Source organism: Delphinapterus leucas, chromosome 16 (genome assembly GCF_059928025.1).
Source record: "Delphinapterus leucas isolate spDelLeu-1000000601 "Yukka" chromosome 16, BTC_Dleu_Yukka2, whole genome shotgun sequence".
Classification (NCBI taxonomy): Eukaryota; Metazoa; Chordata; class Mammalia; order Artiodactyla; family Monodontidae; genus Delphinapterus; species Delphinapterus leucas.
The window spans coordinates 44,148,385-44,165,757 of record NC_143144.1 but is presented as its reverse complement, the minus strand read 5'-3'; positions in this window follow the sequence as shown (position 1 = coordinate 44,165,757).

The following is a 17,373-nucleotide window of genomic DNA, read 5'->3' as shown; positions in this document are numbered from 1 at the left end:
ACGGTAGGAGAGGCACAATCACAATAAAATCAAATCCCATAACTCCTGACTGGGTGACTCACAAACTGGAGAACACTTATACCACAGAAGTCCACCCACTGGAGTGAAGGTTCTGAGCCCCACATCAAGCTGCTGAACCTGGGGGTCTGGCAATGTGAGGAGGAATTCCTAGAGAATCAGACTTTGAAGCCTAGCGGGATTTGATTTCAGGACTTCGACAGGACTGCGGGAAACAGAGACTCCACTCTTGAAGGGCACACACAAAGTAGTGTGCACATCGGGACGCAGGAGAAGGAGCAGTGACCCCATAGTAGACTGAACCAGACCTACGTGCTAGTGTTGGAGGGTCTCCTGCAGAGGCAGTGGGTGGCTCTGTCTCACCGTGAAGACAAGGACACTGGCAGCAGAAGTTCTGGGAAGTACTCCTTGGCATGAGCCCCCCTAGAGTCTGCCATTAGCCCCACCAAAGAGCCAGGGTAGGCTCCAGTGTTCGGTCACCTCAGGCCAAACAACCAACAGGAGGCAACCCAGGCCACCCATCACCAGTCAAGCAGATTAAAGTTTTACTGAGCTCTGCCCACCAGAGCAACAGCAAGATCTACCTACCACCAGTCCCTCCCATCAGGAAACTTGCACAAGCCTCTTAGATAGCCTCATCCACCAGAGGGCAGGCAGCAGAAGCAAGAAGAAGTACAATCCTGCAATCTGTAGAACAAAAACCACATTCACAGGAAAACAAGAAGTAAAGTCAGAGGGCTATGTAGCAGATGAAGGAACAAGATTAAACCCCAGAAAAAAACTAAATGAAGTGGAGATAGGCAATCTGCCAGAAAAACAATTCAGAATAATGATAGTGAAGATGATCCAGGACCTCGGAAAAAGAATGGAGGCAAAGATTGAGAAGACGCAAGAAATGTTTAACAAAGACCTACAAGAATTAAAAAACAAACAGAGATGAACAATACAATAACTGAAATGAAAACTACACTAGAAGGAATCAATAGCAGAATAACTGAGGCAGAAGAACGGATAAGTGACCTGGAAGAGAGAATGGTGGAATTCACTGCTGCAGAACAGAATAAAGAAAAAAGAATGAAAAGAAATGAAGACAGCCTAAGAGACCTCTGGGACAACATTAAACGCAGCAACGGGTCCCAGAAGGAGAAGAGAGAGAGAAAGGACCTGAGAAAATATTTGAAGAGATTATAGTGAAAAACTTCCCTAACATGGGAAAGGAAATAGCCACCGAAGTCCAGGAAGCACAGAGAGTGCCATACAGGATAAACCCAAGGAGAAACACGCTGAGACACATAGTAATCAAACTGGCAAAAATTAAAGAAAAATTATTGAAAGCAGCAAGGGAAAAATGACAAATAACATACAAGGGAACTCCTGTAAGGTTAAAGCTGATTTCTGAGCAGAAACTCTACAAGCCAGAAGGGAGTGGCATGGTATACTTAAAGTGATGAAAGGGAAGAACCTAGAAACGAGATTACTCTACCTGGCAAGGAACTCATTCAGATTCAATGGAGAAATAAAAAGCTTTACAGACAAGGAAAAGCTAAGAAAATTCAGCACAACCAAACCCCTCTACAACAAATGCTAAAGGAACTTCTCTACGTGGGAAACACAAGAGAAGAACAGGACCTACAAAAACAAACCCAAAACAATTAAGAAAATGGTAATAGGAACATACATATCGATAATTACCTTAAATGTGAATGGATTAAATGCTCCAACCAAAAGACACAGACTTGCTGAATGGATACAAAAAACAAGACCCATATATATGCTGTCTACAAGAGACCCACTTCAGACCGAGGGACATATACAGACTGAAAGTGAGGGGATGGAAAAAGGTATTCCATGCAAATGGAAATCAAAAGAAAGCTGAAGTAGAAATACTCATATCAGTTAAAGTAGACCTTAAAATAAAGAATGTTACAAGCAACAAGGAAGGACACTACAGAATGATCAAGGGATCAATCCAAGAAGAAGATATAACAATTATAAATATATATGCACCCAACATAGGAGCCCCTCAATACATAGGGCAACTGCCAACAGCTATAAAAGAGGAAATCGACAGTAACACAATAATAGTGGGGAACTTTAACACCTCACTTACACTAATAGACAGATCATCCAAGCAGAAAATTAATAAGGACACACAAGTTTTAAATCACACAATAGACCAGATAGGTTTAATTGATATTTATAGGACATTCCATCCAGAAACAGCAGATTACACTTTCTTCTCAAGTGGGCATGGAACATTCTCCTGGGTAGATCACATCTTGGGTCACAAATCAAGCCTCAGTAAATTTAAGAAAATTGAAATCATATCAAACATCTTTTCTGATCACAATGCTATGAGATTAGAAATGAATTACAGGGAAAAAAACCATAAAAAACACAAACACATGGAGGCTATACAATACGTTACTAAATATCCAAGAGATCACTGAAGAAATCAAAAAGGAAATCAAAAAATACCTAGAGACAAATGACAATGAAAACACGATAATCCAAAACCTCTGGGATGCAGCAAAAGCAGTTCTAAGAGGGAAGTTTATAGCTATAGAAGCCTACCTCAAGAAGCAAGAAAAATCTCAAATAAACAATCTGACTTTACACCTAGAGGAACTAGAGAAAGAAGAACAAACAGAAGGCAAAGTTAGCAGAAGGAAAGATATCATAAAGATCAAAGCAGAAATAAATGAAAAATAAATGAAAGAAACAATAGCAAAGATCAATAAAACTAAAAGCTGGTTCTTTGAGAAGGTAAACAAAACTGATAAACCATTAGCCAGACTCATCAAGAAAAAGAGGGAGATGACTCAAATCACTAAAATTAGAAATGAAAAAGGAGAAGGTACAACAGACCCCACAGAAATACAAAGCATCCTAAGAGACTACTACAAGCAACTCTATGCCAATAAAATGGACAACCTGGAAGAAATGGACAAATTCTTAGAAAGGTATAACCTTCTAAGACTGAACCAGGAAGAAATAGAAAATATGAACAGACCAATCACAAGTAATGAAATTGACACTGTGATTAAAAATTTTCCAACAAACAAAAGCCCAGGACCAGATGGCTTCACAGGTGAATTCTATCAAACATTTAGAGAAGAGCTAACACCCATCCTTCTCAAGCTCTTCCAAAAATTTGCAGAGGAAGGAACACTCCCAAACCCATTCTATGAGACCACCATCACCCTGGTGCCAAAACCAGACAAAGATACTACAAAAAAAGAAAATTACAGATCAATATCACTGATGAATATCGATGCAAAACTCCTCAATAAAATACTAGCAAACAGAATCCAACAACATATTAAAAAGATCATGCACCATGATAAAGTGGGATTTATCCCAGGGATGCAAGGATTCTTCAGTATATGCAAGTCAATCAATGTGATACACCATATCAACAAATTGAAGAATAAAAAGCATATGATCATCTCAGTAGATGCAGAAAAAGCTTTTGACAAAATTCAACACCCATTTATGATAAAAACTCTCCAGAAAGTGGGCATAGAGGGAACCTACCTCAACATATATAAAGGCCATATACGACAAACCCACAGCAAACATCATTCTCAATGGTGAAAAACTGAAAGCATTTCCTCTAAGATCAGGAACAAGAAAAGGATGTCCACTCTCACCACTGTTATTCAACATAGTTTTGGAAGTCCTAGCCATGGCAATCAGAGAAGAAAAAGAAATAAGAGGAATACAAATTGGAAAAGAAGAAGTAAAGCTGTCACTGTTTGCAGATGACATGATACTATACATAGAGAATCCTAAAGATACCACCAGAAATCTACTAGAGCTAATCAATGAATTTGGTAAAGTTGCAGGATACAAAATCAATGCACAGAAATCTCTTGCATTCCTACATACTAATGATGAAAAATCTGAAAGAGAAATTAGGAAACACTCCCATTTACCACTGCAACAAAAAGAAAAACATACCTAGGAATAAACCTATCTAGGGAGACCAAAGACCTGTATGCAGAAAACTATAAGACACTGATGAAAGAAATTAAAGATGATACCAACAGATAGAGAGATATACCATGTTCTTGATTTGGATGAATCAATATTGTGAAAATGACTGTGCTAACCAAAGCAATCTAGAGATTCAATGCAATCCCAATCAAATTACCAATGGCATTTTTTTACAGAACTAGAACAAAAAAATCTTAAAATTTGTATGGAGACACAAAAGATGCTGAATAGCCAAAGCAGTCTTGCGGGCAAAAAGCAGAGCTGGAGGAATCAGACTCCTGGACTTCAGACTATACTACAAAGCTACAGTAATCAAGACAATATGGTACTGGCAAAAAAAAAAACCCAAAAAAACAGAAATATAGATCAATGGAGCAGGGTAGGAAGCCCAGAGATAAACCCACATACCTATGGTCAACTAATCTACAAGGGAGGCAAGTATATACAATGGAGAAAAGACAATCTCTTCAATAAGTGGTGCTGGGAAAACTGGACAGCTACATGTAAAATAATGAAATTAGAACACTCCCTAACACCATACATAAGAATAAACTCAAAATGGATTAGAGACCTAAATGTAAGACCGGACACTATGAAACTCTTAGAGGAAAACATAGGAAGAACACTCTTTGACAGAAATCACAACAAGATCTTTTTTAATCCACCTCCTAGAGTAATGAAAATAAAAACAAAAGTAAACAAATGGGACCTACTGAAACTTAAAAGCTTTTTCACAGCAAAGGAAACCATAAACAAGACAAAAAGACAACCCTTAGAATGGGAGAAAATATTTGCAAACGAATCAACGGACAAAGGATTAATCTCCAAAATATATAAACAGCTCATGCAGCTCAATATTAAAAAAACAAACAACCCAATCCAAAAATGGGCAGAAGACATAAATAGACATTTCTCCAAAGAAGACATACAGATGGCCAAGAAGCACACGGAAAGCTGCTCGAATTCACTAATTATTAGAGAAATGCAAATCAAAACTACAGTGAGGTATCACCTCACACCAGTTACAATGGGCATCATCAGAAAATCTACAAACAACAAATGCTGGAGAGGGTGTGGAGAAAAGGGAACCCTCTTGCACTGTTGGTGGGAATGTAAATTGATGCAGCCACTATGGAGAACAGTATGGATGTTCCTTAAAAAAATAAAAATAGAATTACCATATGACCCAGCAATCCCACTACTGGGCATATTCCCAGAGAAACCCATAATTCAAAAAGACACATGCACCTCAATGTTCATTGCAGCACAATGTTCATGGAAGCTACCTAAATGCCCATATACAGATGAATGGATATAGAAGATGTGGTACATATATACAATGGAATATTACTCAGCCATAAAAAGGAACAAAATTGGGTCATTTGTAGAGACGTGCATGGATTTAGAGTGCGTCATACAGAGTGAAGTAAGTCAGAAAGGAAAACAAATATCGTATATTAACATGTGTATGTGTAACCCAGAAAAATGGTACATATGAACCGGTTTGCAGGGCAGAAATTGAGACAGAGATGTAGAGAACAAACATATGGACACCAAGGGGGGAAAGCGACAGGGGGTGTGGGTGGCAGTGTGATGAATTGGGAGATTGGGATTGACATGTATACACTGATGTGTATAAAATGGATGACTAATAAGAACCTGCTGTATAAAAATATAAATAAAATAAAATTCAAAAGAAAAGGAAATAATTTTTTCAAGTTTATACTGTAAAAATTATTAAACTTTTGCTACGTTATGGAAGTATCTGAATTCAGAGAAAGCAACTATTTTGGACAGTCTTCACAGTGCAGATTAGGGAAAATCCCATGAACAAATTTGAATTGCTTCCAACTCTTAGGAGTCAAGGGCAATTCTGGAAGGCAGCTGTTGGTTTCTAAGGGGGAAGCAACATTACTGCTAGAGTTGTCTATGGTACATCATTTCAGGAGGGCCTGGGTAAGTCTCTTTTCATGTAACTTAAAATATCTCCTCCACCTACTTCACTGTTGTCTAAAACCATATGGAGCAATTTATTCCTTCTTTCATCCAAAGTTTCTCTCCCATTAACATGAAAGTATTTTTGGAGAGGAAGTAGATTATCATTACTCTAACATAGAGCTATTTTGCTGTTTCTCAAGAGCAAGATTTAATAGAAAAATAGAGGGAAAATTAGTTCCCTGGATACCAAGGGAACTAAAAGGGCACCATTGCATCTGATGGGAAACAAAAAGAGAAGACCTGGAACATGGGCTGAACACAATTTCTCTTATTTCATTATTTTGCCCTGTTCTACTAATTTCTTCCTTAAACTCCTTTGAACTTTCAACACTAACCATCTGCCCTTCCTTCCTCCACATTTCTGAATTCCCAAGCCTACCCTCAAGAAAACAAATAAAAAATTCTATTTAAGGTCTATGACGTTCCTTTAAAGATCTGTTTCTCTGTTGAGATCAATCACTGCGAGGTCAAAACAAAATGATTCACTGACACCACAGATCAAAGTAAACACAGTGTACATTGTCTGCCTCTGCTCAGAAGTACACTTCTGGGCACTGTTCCATGATATAGTAGTGAGCATTTGGGGCTCAAATAAGATACTTTATGTGCAACACATGTACATCAGCAGCATGCCTTGGAAGCAATTTTATCTAGTCCTATAAATCCCTGGGCTTTGTTAAGGAGCCAGAAATTCTTTTTACATCATAGAATTCTCTAGTGCCAGGGAATTTGCAGCAATCCTCATAGACTCATCTCCAAGAGACTGATATCCAAAGCCCCCTTTACAGACAGACAATGCATGAACACATTCATTTACTCAAAATACATTTCCTTGGTGCCAGGAAAGGCACTTAGCAAGGGGAATAAAGTGATGACCGAAACATAATTCCAGCCTTTGGGGATCTCAAAACATTCTTATTTAAAAGGGATGGATGAGACTTCTATGTTTTCATACAAGGCACTATTGATTTACTGGAGAGGAAATTATTCACCTGACCAGATAATCTGTGCTTCCAAAAAATGTGAAATATTCCTTGCTAAAAATCACAACAGAAAAAAATTATCAGCAATGTGTTTTCCCTTAAGTAGGCCTCTATGTAAAATTCCTCTGGTAGCAGGTGTGTCTCTGAATTCTAAAATGGGCTCTTCAGTGATGGTTTCCATTCTCCACACTATAGAGTAAACTGTATCTTCAAATCAGACCCCGGCACCCAAGGCCACACCAGACTATTACACATTTTAAACTTGAACACCAAGAGCTGATCAGCCTGATGAGGAATACAGTCATGGTACAGCTGTGGCTCCCAGGAAAAGTCTAATCAGAATGTGTGCTTGCTTATATTCCCAATCCTCAAGCAATAATTCATCAATATCTCCTGATTAAAAAATGAATGTAGATGTGAGAAAACTTTGTTTTACACTATCCAAATTATCGAAGCCAAAAGATTGAACTTCATCATTCCACATCCTAAAGAGAATTGTTTTAGTATTTTTTAGCTGTGTGATAAGGAAATGGTTAAGTAACCTTTATTAATTAAGCCAAAGTAGGTGCATTATGGGAAATAAAGCTGCTAGTTAAGATGTAGGCAAATCAAGACCTTGGGAGTCAGGATAAGTGGTTTGTAAATATCTCAGCAGAGGGGAGTTAGGTCTTCTGAGCAAACAAGAGACTTCATAACATTGGAGTTTTGGAATGTACAAACTGTTGACAATGTAAAATGAATTGGAGACTGGACAAGGAGTCTAGATTGGGGTTATTTCCTCCATCAAAAGTAGGTGGTATTCCAAGATGCACATGAAAATCTGCTCAGCATCAACAATTATTAGAAAAATGCAAATCAAAACTACAATGAGGTACCACCTCACACCGGTTAGAATGGGCATCATCAGAAAATCTACAAACAACAAATGCTGGAGAGGGTGTGGAGAAAAGGGAACCCTCTTGCACTGTTGGTGGGAATGTATATTGATAGAGCCACTATGGAGAACAGTATGGAGGTTCCTTAAAAAACTAAAAATAGAACTACCATATGACCCAGCAGTCCCACTACTGGGCATATACCCTGAGAAAACCATAAATCAAAAAGACACATGCACCCCAATGTTCATTGCAGCACTATTTACAATAGCCAGGACATGGAAGCAACCTAAATGCCCACTGATAGATGAATGGATAAAGAAGTTGTGGTACATATATACAATGGAATATTACTCAGCCATAAAAAGGAACTAAATTGGGTCATTTGTAGAGACATGGATGGACCTAGAGACTCATACAGAGTGAAGTAAGTCAGAAAGAGAAAAACAAGTATCGTATATAAACGCATATATATGGAATCTAGAAAAATGGTACAGATGAACTGGTTTGCAAGGCAGAAATAGAGATGCAGATACTGAGAACAAACATATGGACACCAAGGGAGGAAAGTGGGCAGGGGGGTGGTGGTGGGATGAACTGGGAGATTGGGATTGACATATATACACTAATATGTATAAAATAGATAACTAATAAAAAAACAAAACAAAAACTCAGAAGAAAACACAGGAGTAAATCCTCATGATTTTGGATTAGGCAATAGTTTCTTAGATTTGGCACCAAAAGCACAAGAAAAATTAGATAAACTTGATAAAAAAAAAAAGTGGGCGGTATTTAAAAGGGAATAGAAAACAAAGGTAGACTATAAGATTCCTTTCAAAGAAACACAATGTATTTGGATTTCTCTACTCTCTGGCAACTTAAACAACTTAAATTTTAAAAGCATAATGTTTAATCCCAGTTGGCTATTCTTAGGATATTATCTATAAAATTGAGTTAATAATAGCACCTACCTCACAAAATTGTGATTACTGAATGACATAATGCATTAAGCACAGTAGTAGCAGAATGCCTGCTACATAACAAGTACCCTATCAAAAACAGTTTTTTTCAAGATTACTCTATTATTATTACTATCATTATAAACAACAAAAATGAGATAAAAATGTATTTCCTTTTGAATAACATCCTTCATTTTGTGTTCACCATGTTCTTTTAATGCTTCAAATGAAAGCTTAAATAAATAGATGTTAGCATAAAACATCACTGGTTGAAATAGCAATTGGGGCACTGTGAGGACAAGAAACTTACTTTTCACTATATATCCTTTAGCATTTTACCTTTTTAAAATGTATTACCTATTTAAGAAAAATATATGTTAAAAATAAAACAGAAACAGCAATTTGTGGTCACATAGGAAAGCAATTACCAAATGATAGATACATATTTATTCAAAAGTGAGTATAATAATTATAATGAGTTAACACTCACTAAGTGCCTACTATATGCTTACTACTGCTTTAAGGTATTTTATACATATATTAATTAATTAAATGAATTTAGTATCATTAGTCTCCTGAAGTACAAGGGTGATATTATTAGTACCCCAGGTTATTGATGAAGTACAGAGAGGTTTATCTACCTCCCTCAAGTTTACCCCACTTATTAGTAGCAGAACTAAGAAATAAACCCAGACAATGTTGGGTATATTGGGGCAGAGGTTTCTGCAAGCAAATACTCCCTGTTTCTATGTTTCATAAATCTAAATCTACAGTCCAATGACTGGGCAGATCTGAACAACCTATTGATATCCAAGGCATTAAATAGACAACAGGGATGAAGTTTTTTTTAAAAGAAGAATAAAAATTAAGTAATAAAAATCTCTGTAGTATAAACACTTTGAGACTAGTAAATCCTCCTCAATATCCAAATTAAATGTCAGAATCAAGAAACAAATAATCAGTGAGTCTTTTTCTAATTCTCCTAAAATCTTGAGTTTTCTTAAAGATCTGTCTACTTTGCAACTGCCAAATGAATTATTGAATATATAGGGTGAAGCTAACCAGGAGCTACTGATCAGTGAAATTGGTTGCAACTGGGTGGAAGAGCTGCCCTGCTGGGAACTCCAACAAATGGCAACATCACTCAAAGAATGCAAGATCCTGCTGTGAAACAATACAAAGTGGCCTGCACTTGAATGCCTGGCTCAGGTGAGAAGTCATTTTAGGAGACTTGTGAAACTTCTGAATTATACTGGGTCCATCCATGGCTTTGCAGTTTAACAAGACTCAAGTTTGGAAGGTGTGTGGTCTGAACTGGCCTTTGCCAAAATGTTCCATGAAAATCCACTTTATAAAAAGCAACCATCCCATTTTTTTTTTAGTTCTCCTTTGACAATTTCCCAATTTTACACATATCTCGTATCATAAGCAAACTCTAAGACAAAGTAAATATATTTGTGTGCAACTGCCTAACCCTAAAATCACAAATTAACTCTGTGATCTTTGGTAGAAATTGGTAAAGCATAAAGGAGTTTATCCCCAGCTGGTTGTAACCTATGGTGCACTGTAGCAATTCTAAGTCCCTAGGAAGCCTTTACGATTCATTTTTACACACTGTATTTTCAAATCAAGGGATCTAAAGACACGTTTTGGTGAAGAGGGTCCCGTGATCTGTGAGTTCACTTACTGCAAACCATGAATTTTCACTTATAAGAACTGAAAGCTTCTTATTTGTGACTGCTGGGTTATGAATTGTTACAAAAATTTGCATGTTGCAAGAGTTTACTGAAGAACCTATTTCATTAATCTACTGCTAAATCTTGACAACATTTAACAACATAGCAAAGTTCCCACTAACCACATGAACTTTGGGAATTCCAAAATTTTTAGGAAGGCAGTACATTTTGAGGCTTTCATGGTTTTAACTGCTGTTGTTTTTTAGTTATAAATTGCTATTAGTTTAGCACCATCATTCTCAATGTAGTTTCTAGCAGTTGTTTTGGTTAATTCTACAATATATAGTGATATATATTTATGTCAACATATCCACTCTTTGGTCTCTTTCCAGTCAAAGGGAATGTGTATATTTGATGCTTTCTTTTCATCTTTAAATTGGGAAACTGAGGATCTCAGGAGTTGTAACTTGCCAAAACATAATTTTTTTTTTTTCATTTCTAAGCCCTTTTCATGAAAACATTACTACGTAATTACAACCAAAATAAAGCAAACTATTCTGACTGGCCAAAGTCATAATTTGGACTGGAAAAGTCATGTACAAGATTGAACAACTCAGCACTAATATCATGATTTTTTTCTTTTTTTGCCATAAATGAAAGCTATTGTACAATAGCTAGAATATTAAAACAACTTTATTATCAACTCCTTACCAGTTATTTCAAATATATATTTTATCAAATAAGCAGTTTCCAGTACAATTTTTTAATCAACTTATTGCACCTGTTAAAACATAAATCACTGCTATTTTATTTACATTTGCTGTTATTTCATATGGTCTCCCTGTAATTCTTCCTTGGCATTAAAAAAGAAAGAAAGAAATAAGAGAAATTGATAGAACAATAAATGGAAGGGAAATGTTTAGTGCACCTAACCTAAAAATTCTATTTGAAAATTTCAGAATTTAAGTTGTCCTACTTATTTATTTATTTGGGGGATATGGGTGGGTTTTCTTTCTTGCTTGCTTGCTTTATATGTCTTTTCCTGAGGAAATACTAGTTGTAGAGTTTCTGATGTATTCCAAGTCATAACAATTTATTCAGGCAACTTTGGTACATTTGCTACATATGTAGTCTTTTGATTGATCTTAAGTGCCTACTAGCTCAATCACAGACCTCAAAACTGACTAATCACTGAGCCACAGCATCTAATCCCACCATTCACAAAATGGGTACCTTGAAAAGGTGGTATTAAATTTTGTGCTTCTGTGAACACCCCTTATTGCAGAAGATAAGATTTTGAAGTGAAAGAGCCAATGACTATCTTGAAATCAGACATGTCTTAGTTTAAACCTCAGATCTGCCCATGGAGGTGCCATGCAATCTATTTTAATCTCAGTTATTTCTTAGGTACAAGGGGATAAGATCTACACAGAAATATTCCTTTATAATTATGTTATTATATATATATATACAATATATTTTAAGAAATATATATTTCTTAAAATTTTTATTGGAGTATTGTTGATTTACAATGTTGTGTTACTTTGCTGTACAGCAAAGTGAATCAATTATACATACACATATATCAACTCTCTTTTAGATTCTTTTCCCATATAGGTCATTGTGGAGTATTAAGTAGAGTTCCCTGTGCTATAGAGTAGGTCCTTATTAGTTATCTATTTTATATGTAGTAGTTTGTATATGTCAATCTAAGAAACATATTTTTAAAACTTACAAATGTGTATATGCCCACATGAATATGAAATACATACATATGCAGGCACATATATGCATGAGGAAACTATCTCTGAATAGTGGAATTATAGCTCTTTACTTACTATTTTTCTTAAATTTTTCCATCACTTTTAAAAAACATTATTTTTTCAATCAGAGAAATAAAAATATTTCCATTTTGAAAGAAGGCATATTTAGGAGCCCCTGGATTACTATCTTTACATGTTCACGAGTCAGAGATGACCACAGGGAAAATCACTGAATTAATAAATGTAGAGTCAGAATATTATTTTTATTTCTTAAAGCTCTGAAGAAACCAAATGATATTATCTATCAACACATGTATTGTCACTGCTTGTTAGGTATTAGCTGCACACAGATGGTACTGCTTCATGCACGGAAGTCTAGCCCTGGCCAGCCATCTCATGCCAGATATCTAATATTATTTTATTTTCCTCTCCTAGTTCTGCTCCTAGTCTTATGTTTACCCCCAAAAGGTCCACTTTCTTCTTTCTCTACAATGTTCTATATTCCAAGAGGCTGACATGAATGGATATCAACAAGCTTCCTTGCCCTCTGGCTTCTCCTTGCATTTAGCCAATAAAAGATTGAAGAAAGGGAGAAGAGTAAGAATAGGTTATGTAATCTCTTTGTTTCCTGTCCGCAGCATCAACATGGGCTGGCCGCATTCCCTAACTGAAGACCATAGCTCTTATAATGAAGCCTTCTCCAAGCATCTTCCTATTCCCTGAATTTAACTGTTTCTACCTCTCCTACAACAGCCTAGATAGTCATGTCTTGCTACTCCCTTATTAATCACCATTATTCTTTCCCTTACGTTTTTTTTCACATCTTTACACAGAATAACTTTTATTTTTTCCTTTATGTTTTTTATTCTTTCCTTTATTTTAACCTTTATTCTTTCCCTCATTTTTTCCACCTCTTTATACAGAGTCCATTTATTAAACTCTCACCCAATTTGAATGTGCACTCTGTGTCTTGCCAGCTCCCTGAATGATATAGATACCTTTTTTACTTCTTTCTCAAAAATTTTTCATGTGTGGAAAATCACTTATGATATTTCATGATTTTTTTAACCTAATCAGTTTTGAAAACCTTTATTGAGGGTCCACTATGTTTGATGCTGAGCTAAATCCTGAGGATGCAAAGATGGCCTTTGCCATAAAGGAACTCCATTAAGTGGCAGAAAAACATACATAAATGGTGTGACCATATAATTTACCATCTAAATTGGGACACTTTTGAGTAAGAAGGGAATCACTGTTAATAACTGTACTAGAGGGACTTCCCTGGTGATGCAGTGATTAAGAATCCCCCTGCCAATTCAGGGGACACAGGCTCCATCCCTGGTCCGGGAAGATCCCACATGTCAACAGAACAAGTAAGCTCGTGCACCACAATTACTGAGCCTGGGCTCTAGAGCCCACGAGCCACAACTACTGAGCCTGTGTGCCACAACTACTGAAGTTCACACACCTAGAGCCTGTGTTCCGCAACAAGAGAAGCCACCGTGATGAGAAGCCCGCACACCACAATGAAGAGTAGCCCCCGCTCACCACAACTAGAGAAAGCCCGTGTGCAGCAACAAAGACCCAATACAGTCAAAAATTAATAAATTAAATAAATTTATTTAGAAAATAATAATAATTGTACTAGGACACTGGCCTAAACTGTAACTATCTGGTGCAAACCAAAAATTAAAAAATCATTGTTTTACACTGTAATGAGCACTTCTACTGAGGTATGAAGAGATTTACTGAATGCTATCTATATGATTGGAATTGGAGATACAAAGATGGACATGAAGAAGTGCTTGCTCTTTAAAATTTGAGAGTCCAGTATAGCTTGTGGAACCAAACAAATAACTTGAGCTAATGTGATATGTGTTTGCAGATAAATAACCATTCCAAAAGGCTGGAAAACTAAGGGGAAAAAGTAGTATTTATGGCCACTTGGACATTGATTCTGTTTTCTCCCAATGAGAAAGTAACCACACTGATGTAACGTACCATAATCAAGAATGCTATAAACATTCTTAAGCAAATGGATTGCCAGAATAAGTTATTTGGGAATAGAGGTATAAACTCTAAGGAAAAACAGACAATGGCATGGCAATAATCAAGGTTTACAGATTTGGCAATACCCTACCTTGCTTGGTGTCACCAGCAGTTACTGTTTAACTGGCCTAGAATACGCACATCTTAGGTGAGATCTTGCACAGGCAATTGACCTGACAGTGCTCTCTGCTGAGAAACAAGGGTATATACACAGTTCTTTCAATACACTCAGCTGTTCATTTACAAAGTAATATACTTTGGAAGACAAACTGATAACTCTGGTGAGTTAATTAGTCATCAGTCTGGTAATTATATGGAACATAGCTCCTAAATTGATACCAGGGGTAGAGGTTGTAGAGATTTTATTAACTTGTAACAGAGTCCAGGCTATTCCATTTCCCTTAATCGTCATTTTATACCTTCTATAAAAAGAAAAAGTGGTTAATGAGTGATTATTTCCTCTTTTCCTAAAAAAATTTCAATAAGGATCAAAGTCTTGCAACACGTCTAGAACCTTTCATCCCATATTACAGTAAGTCCCCTACATATGAACCTTCAAGTTGTGCTTTTGTGTACTTTACAGTACAGTACTGTATAGAGTACAGTAGTACATATCTTTATTTCAAGCCCAGGATGTCATCTATGACTAAAAAAAAAGAGCTACTGCCCAGACATCACTGGATCATTTTTTTAAGAGAGTAGATATAACTGAATCCATCAAAGAAACAGAACCTGTGCCATCAGCATCAGGTATGAGCGAAATTGCAGCTTACCCTCCATCTCCTATTGCTGCCAATCCTACAGCTCTGCTATCTCCCACCTCCTCTCCCTCCTCCAGTCAGTAACTCTTCTTGCCCGTTCACTCGATGCCAACCCCTGTATGCCGGCTGTTGTACTGTACTACCGTACTTTTCAAGGTATTGTACTGTAAGATTAAAAATGTTTTATTTTTTGTATTTGTTTTTTATGCAGTATTTGTGTGAAAAGTATTATAAACCTATTACAGTACAGTACTATATAGCCGATTGTGTTAGTTGGGTACCTAGGCTATCTGTGTTGGACTTACAAACTGGAATTACAAATGTGCTCTTGGAACGGAACTCGTTCGTATGTAGGGGACTTACTGTATACCATATTTATCAATTTTACATGAAACTTAGGAATTATGCCAATGGAGATTTGACCATATTTTTAGACAGGTATTTTCTACCACCCAGGCAATTTTTAAGACTTAATGCCCATAGTCACTAATTTATATACATGGATAGAACCTGCTCTCAAGTAAAAATGACTGGGAGGTTATCAGCCACGTGATGACACTGGAGCGGTAAACCAGTCAGGAAATAGGAGTCTGAGAAGGTTCTGTTTTTCACACCAAAATATTTGGACCTGAACTCTGAGGAGGAAGGACCTAAGACTGAACTAGTGATTTGATTTAAATTTAATTGTTTCTCTCTTCCTTTTGCAGGGGTGGAATGAAAAATAAAATCCACTCTCGGCTTTTTGTTTGTTTTCTGTTTTGTTTTTCCAAGGAACTTCCACAGTCATCTGGCTCTTTAAGAAAGTTTGGTGATAGAGATAGGATTTCTAATGAGGAAGCAGCCACAAAGAAGCTGATATTGATTCTGCTCTCAACAAGCAAAATTCAGAAGAGGATGCCCATGTCTTGGAATACCTGCAATTAATCTACAACCCCAGCAATGCAGCAGCTGAGAGGCATTTATAACTATGGCAAAAGAAAAAAGAAGTAATTGGCTGCTTCCTTTACTCTAGCTCACTTTCCATTGCCTATAATGTCTCAACCAAAATGGTCTTTTGAATATTCAAAGATCTCAGCTCAATTTTATTAAATTATCATGAATTTGAAATTAATAGGGCATTACTAGCTTAACTTAAAATTCTGACTTTTAAATTGGTCTCTCTAGCAAACAATATAATGAGCCAGAACTTGTAGGGGGTACATGCGTTGTACTCACACATATAGATTTACAAACATAAAACACTAAATTCTATCAGCTTTAAAGAAGAACTAATCTGTGCCCATAAACTCATTGAGATATCACTTTTCAGAAAGCAAAAAACATTAAAGTGCCATATGCGACTGGAAATATTTTTGGAAAATTAACCAGAGGGTAATATAAAGGCCAGATATGAAAATAATTGATAGAAAAAGCTACATCTTAATCTTTGAGGAAAAAAGTCAAAGATATAGGATATTTTATTCACATGAAATTCTGGTGCAATAAATTCAACATTAATTATTGATAATAAAACTCTCAAGTAAATATAAACAGAGAGGGAATTTTTAACCTGCTAAAAGGTATATCAGAAAACCGCCCTTAAACAACACACTGAATAATAAAATGTTGAAGGCATTTCCTTTAGAGTCGGTAGGAAGACATTATCAATGACTCTACCCAACTTTGGACTGGAGATCTTAGCTAATGAATCAAGAAAGACAAAGAATGAAAGAAAAATTTGAAGAATTGCGGGGAAAAGGCATAGATTTTGAAGATGATATGATTATCCATGTAGAAAAGCCAAAAAGTGTACAAAAAAATTAAAAATTAAAAGAGTTCTGCAAGGTTGCTGGACCCAAAATCTACGTTCAGTCAATAGCATTTCTGTAAACAGACTAAATACACCATTTAAAATAGAACAGGTAAAAAAAAGGAAAGGCAAAGTACCTAGAAATTAATTTAGTGAAAGATCTGCTAGATATTTATGAAGAAAAATATAAAACGCTACTGAAGAACTTAAAAGAAAATCTATATAAATGGAGGGAGATACACATGTTCTTGCACGATGAGACTCAGTATCTTAACGTGTAATTTATCCCACAGTAAATCTATAAAGCCAATGCAATTCTAGCTGAAATCTCATCATGATCTTTTACGGAACTTGACAAATTGCCTCTAAAATTTATACATTAGTGAAGAGCTAATTATAGGCAAAAAGACAATATTGAAGAAGTTGGCCCACCTGCCACACACAAGGGCTTATTAAGAAGTAACAGTAATAATAATAGTACAAAGCATGCCCAATAGAACAGT